The following is a 6,086-nucleotide window of genomic DNA, read 5'->3' as shown; positions in this document are numbered from 1 at the left end:
GCAAGTACATTGATACTGTCTTGTTGTCATTGTACCTGCCATTGTACCTAACCACATTGCTGACAGACCATGATTTCAGATTTTACGGTCCCTAGGACACAGGTCCTGTTTTCCACTGAATTGGAGCACTGCTGAGGTGGTCAGCGTGCAAACATTATTAGGGAATTTACCAAACTGTAGAAAAATTGGGGATGTGACTGAACAGGGCACAGCGTTCTCATGGTAGGTGCTCATACTTCACCTATAAACTGGAAGCAAAGTCACTGTAAGATGTTAGGAGACTTAGTATTCTTGGTAGAGAGAAGCTAATGGTGTGTGTGCCAAATCATAGAATCACAAGGTTGGGAAGGACCTAAGAGATTATCTAGTCCACCCACCCACCCGTTACCTATTGCAGCCACAAGCTACTTAAACCATATCTCATAGCTCCTCATCCAGACGCCTCTTGAACACTGCCAGGGATGGCAACTCCACCACCTCCCAGGCAGGCCATTCCAGTGCCTGACCACTCTGAGAGAAAAAGTTTTTCCTTATGTCTAATCTAAACCTCCTCTGGTACAACTTGAGGCTATTTCCTCGGGTCCTGTTTGTTGCCTGGGAGAAGAGGCCAAACCCCTCATCACAACCTCCCTTCAGGAAGTTGTAGAGTTGCTTGTTGTTTCAAGTTTCTGCTGTGCGTTGTTGGACAAACAATTCATATTGAGGCATATTGCATAATGTTAAACCCCACCAATGTTTACAAATAAAAATATTGTTCTCACGAGAATTCTGCCAAACAAGTGACAAAGCTGACTCTTCAGAGTCTGATTCAGCAACCAGAGAAATTTTCTTTCTGGACACATTGCCCTTTTCACTCTAGATGGAATAATCTACATGCTTTCTTGAATGGTGGGAATGAAAAAAAGAAAAGGAAGTTACCCTTCTCCAACATTTCATTTGTAAGATGGTGCTTCAGGAGTATTGCCAGAAAATACTCAGAAATAAGAAATTGAAATAATAGAAGAAGTGATAGATGTGAAGTGAATAATTGATGATGTTCTGAAGATTTCAGCATGAGGAAGAACATGACAATTGTAGCACTATGGTTAAGACAATATAAGAAACTTAAAAATGAACCAACTGGAACTTAACAGCTGTTACAGTATTTTACCCAAGAAAAGAATGTGACCAAAGCCATATAAAATTAAAATACAACTCAAGCCCCTAAGATAACCAAAAATACTATCATGAGTGATGGTTTACTTAACAGGCCCTTAGTAACAAAATTAGGAGAAAAAAAAAAAAAAGAAACAATCTGGAATGAAACTCAGTACTTAATACTGGAATACCAAGCACAAAGGTTCAAATCCCTTAAGGCAAGACAAAAGTATTATGATGAAAGTATAAAATACCATTTTGGACAGATGCATGACAAGCCCTTATTGGAAGGTCAGCATTTGAGGCTGATGCAGTAATGTAAAGAGCAGTGTGTAATGCCAACAGTACTCAATGATGTATTCAAAGAAAAAAAATGTTTCTCATTGTCCCTCTGTGTTAAAAATCTCATCAGGTACACAGATGCCTGCATATTAATTCTTGAATGAAACCGTAAACCATGTGGGAACATTCTTGATGATCATTTATCCCAAAACATATATAAAGTATAGTGTAAGTATAGGATTAAGAGGAAAAAATAATCTTTAACTTGTATTTCCTTTAGCAACTTCAGAAACAGATGATGCAGGGGAGGAAAAAGCACTAGTGCACATGACATGTCAACAATATGTTGTGGAATTTGAAAAATAGCAAAGCAACACAAGTGTAGCACACACAAAAAAAAGTCTTTTAAAATGATTAATCAAAATTATGCTGGCATCAAAGGTGAGTTTCTATAGTAGTTTTGAGTTTTGGAGCAGATGGCAAAGACAAAACTAAGTTTAAAGATAAGCAAGGTATTTTCTGTTACTGTTTATGATACATGGAGAAACAGCAGAGGGCACCCACAAGCAAGGAATGACTTTTAAAGCCACTCACTGCTGTTTAAAAGGTTGGCAAACTGAATGGAGCGACATGGTGTATGGATATCGTTAAGTTTCTGTTTATTAACTGAGAAACCTACTCAGCTATCATAAGATGCCATGAGAAGTCTACATTATACACAAGAACACACAGGGTACTGGAAGGACACTGCTCATTACCTATGAGCCAATATTACTTTCCTGGGTTCCGGAAAAAAGTAATTTTTTTGCAGTAAATAGAAGCAGAAAACTACAGTCCTACAGACTGCAGTTCCACACACAAAGTTATCTAAACTTCCACTCGAAAAAGCTTATCTTCATCCATAGACTTGAAAGGGAATACAAGGGACCACTCTTCTTTAGGGTAAGGTTAACCTCTCTAAATGCTTTGCCTTCCATATGGCCCTAACAAAATTCCACAGGTATGTCTTTATCACATCTGTGATGGGAGAACCATGTTTCTGGTGTGGAATTGTTTAGCTCTCAACCTTGTGGTTAGATGTTAGGATGTTATATATATATATAAGTACTGCCTGCTTTTTATATTACTATAAAGGTGCCTTTTATAGGCCATTTTGTCTCTTTTTATGTGAAGCTCATTTTAATATGGGTCCTTGAGTCTGCTTTATTCACTAAACTATATCACTACGGCTAATTATAAACAGGGCCGTAGGACAGAAGTTGAATAAGACATCCATGTTTCCTTACAATTAATTTAAAATGTACTTTAATCAGAGGAATTATGCTACGTCTGTAACTTTTCTCCCTGGCAATGGTAGCAGCAACAAATTCCAGGTACCTCAAAACGTGGTCACTATCTCCTGCCAAACTTAAACTTCTAACTTAAATGGGGAAGGAGCTACTGGTAACCCCCTATTACTCTTTGCCTTGACATTTTAAATTCCCTGTGAGAGTTAGATGAGTAGCAGATACTTCTGTGGACCTCATTTTGAACAAGAAATATTCCAGAAACAATTCATGTTTAAATTTAATTTAAAATTGAAAGAATTAAACTATATTTTTCCAGACTTTTGATTTCAAAGAAAAGGTCACTTCTGTGGATTTTTGATGGGGCAAAGGCTTAACAAAGCAAAATATATGAAACATTATTACCTTTTTTAAAACAGTTTTTCATTTTCATTTCTTATGACAAGGAATATTTTAAAATAAAAATTTTACTCTGAAGTTGCAAGAAATTTTGCTTCAAATATTAAAGTACTTTTGTGTTTCTACACTACGCTACACTGGATCTACGCCTCCGTGGCTGAGGTACTAAGGTTGAGAAATGGTTCTTTTTCCTTTTTCAAACAATTTATTTCTTGCTCAACAAAAATGCTGAAACATCCCAGTCACAAAACAAACAAACAAAAAACCTGTAACTGAGTTACAATTCATCGCATGCCATTAAAAATTCACCCAGCAAAGTGTTAAAAAGTCCTTGATTCAGTTTCAGTGTTTATTGACCTTTCTATTGCTCCTATTATATCATGATTTCTAAATACAAACAATTTAAGCACTGCCTAAGTCATATGTTAGACAGTAGATGTTTTTTTCTGAGTGTAAACCTGAGCTTAACTGAGTGGAACTCACTGAGTGAAACCCATGTGCTGGAATGGGGATATCTACCCCATCTTGTGCTACAGACTGCCTGAAAGCAAATCAAATACGATTCAGCATAGCATTCTAAGATGAATGACAGGGCTACAGGATATGCTGACTGCATAGCTACATCAGGCAGTGAGCCAGGCTGAAGCTGGCATCACTCCTCGTCTCACAGAGGCATTCAGCATGTGCCCTGAGTCTTTTGTACATATGAAAACTGCGACAGGTCAAGAAAGAAGTTTGGATGGTCAAGAAAGCATTGGTGTGCTAAAGCTACGGTACCCTTTCTCTTTTAAATACCTGCAATTGCCTTATTGTATGTATATTGACAAAAACATGACGGGAAGGTAAAATGTCATCAGAAACAAGCCAGTAATTTCAGTTTACACTCACAATGCTGTTCTTGGCATATGACTTAAGTATTACCGCAAATAAAAAAGTCAGGAAGCTATTCCAGTAATATCTATGTTTAAAGTAGATAAAACTCACAATCAGTGTGTTTGCAGATATTTTTTAGAGTTAAGTTGAATTCCCTCCATGGTTGGGAGAAAGGAAGATAAATAAATTGTATGGCTGTCTCAGTTAAATCCAGGTAGACTTGTTGCATGAAGACAAACCTTTTAAAGAAATGGTTTTATTTGAAGAAAAGAAGACGACTTAGAGAAGAGTTAAGTACCCAAACTTAACCCAAAAAGATGAAATTTCTTAAACTAAATGAGGCAATGTCCGTTCAAGCTACTTGATCATAGCTGGTGTTGTGTTTTGGGACTTGGTAGACTCATGGGACTCTGACAGAGGAAATTTGGGAAAGTGGCTCATCCTACCTTTCTTTTATTTTAAAATGCTTTGTTTTCCCATGATGAGAACATGTATTTAAGTGATTCCCTCATGTAAACTAAGTGATGGTAAGATAGAAAGAAAGTAAATACTTGAAGTATTGATGTTGAAAAATGTGCAGTAGAGGGAGTTGGCAGGAAGGAAAAGATTAAATAAACTGAGAATCTGGCCAGATTCATTATTATACCTGTACCATGCTGTTCAAGTCAGTTTTCTACCAGTTAATGATTACCGGCTTACGTCACTCCAAGATCGCTGTAAGAGAAAGATTACTGAAGAGTCTGTTTCTCAGTTCCCAAGACAATTTCTCCACAGTCCTCTCAAATTAAAACATCTTGCAGAACAGGAGATGTCCTCCTCCATTCCACAAAACATGCAGATAATTATTTCTCTTAACGTATTGCCTCAGGGCACCCAGGTCAGCTCCAGGCCTCACTGTCCCTGCCCAGCCTTCTCTAGCTCTGCCCAGGGCCCAGGACACCATATCACTTGCCCCACCATGGGCAGCCATGGGCCCACATGCCCAGTCTCAGCCTATTCCTGGCCCCAGGGAGTTGCTCCTCATCTGCCCTGCTCCCTGGTGGGGTGATGGGACAGGCCTTGACTGCCAGGCCCTGCCCTACAGAAAGCAGGTGGTCATTCTGAGCCCTGACGCCTTCCCCTGCTAGCTGGGACATTCCCCATACAGCCAAGGCCAAGATGCTATCATGTTCCCCCCCATAATCAGAGTAACCTCCCCTCTTTGTGTTCTCCAGTTGCAGATACCCTCTGCAAGCCTCATGAATGCCCTTCTATAATCTGTCTCTGAGGTTTACTTCCTGCACTTAAAATTGCTTGCCTCATCCTATTTCAGTTCTTCAATTCTTAGCTCTCCTCACCAGCTTCCCCGTATTTTTTTCTACTTCCTAGAAAGTTCTGTTCTTCCCTATTCCTTGATTCCTGCACTCTACTAAGAAAAAGCACAGTCAGCAACACACTGTGTCAACAGAGCATGAAAAAGCCTTCCAGAACAGTGGATAACACAAAATAGTTCCATAAAACCCACATGCACACAAAGTACCTCTAGAGGACTCTGCTAAGTGCCAGCGTCCTCTACATTAAGTAGATGATTAAAAGAGTAATGTAGACTTAAGTACATTAATGTAGATGTTAAATCTATATCATTTGATAGATTTGGACTACTAACCAGGAATGATCTTTATTTAAATGTAGCCTGTAGTAGGCTGGCATGTGGAAAAGAACATGCTAGGAAGCAACAAGATGTACTAGCTAGAACAGGGAAAGAGTGTGAAAGAACTGGATAAAATAAACTAGAATTTAAAAAAAAAATGCAAGGAGAAGAAAATATTTTGAATTAGGACTCTAGAACCTCTTAAGTGCCTTAGCCCATATTTTAGCTCCTCCAAAACTGCATTCAGCTATCACCTGTTATTGTTAAAAAAGGGTTTGGGAGAGGAGGGAAGGGATTTTTATATGTTGGATTTATGTGTTGGATTTATGGTGATTGCCCACCACTGTCTGTGCAGGAACAATAATCTCATCAGTTCAAACCAGACTGCTGCCCATCATAAGCTTCTTGCATTGAGTCTAGCAGATGGGGAAAGACTAAAATGCTCTTGGTCTCCTCTGCTACTAAATCCATGCACATTT

Source organism: Cyrtonyx montezumae, unplaced genomic scaffold (genome assembly GCF_038088225.1).
Source record: "Cyrtonyx montezumae isolate F1298 unplaced genomic scaffold, pur_monq_1.0 scaffold_3, whole genome shotgun sequence".
In the NCBI taxonomy this organism is placed as follows: domain Eukaryota; kingdom Metazoa; phylum Chordata; class Aves; order Galliformes; family Odontophoridae; genus Cyrtonyx; species Cyrtonyx montezumae.
Note: the sequence above shows the minus strand (reverse complement) of the source record.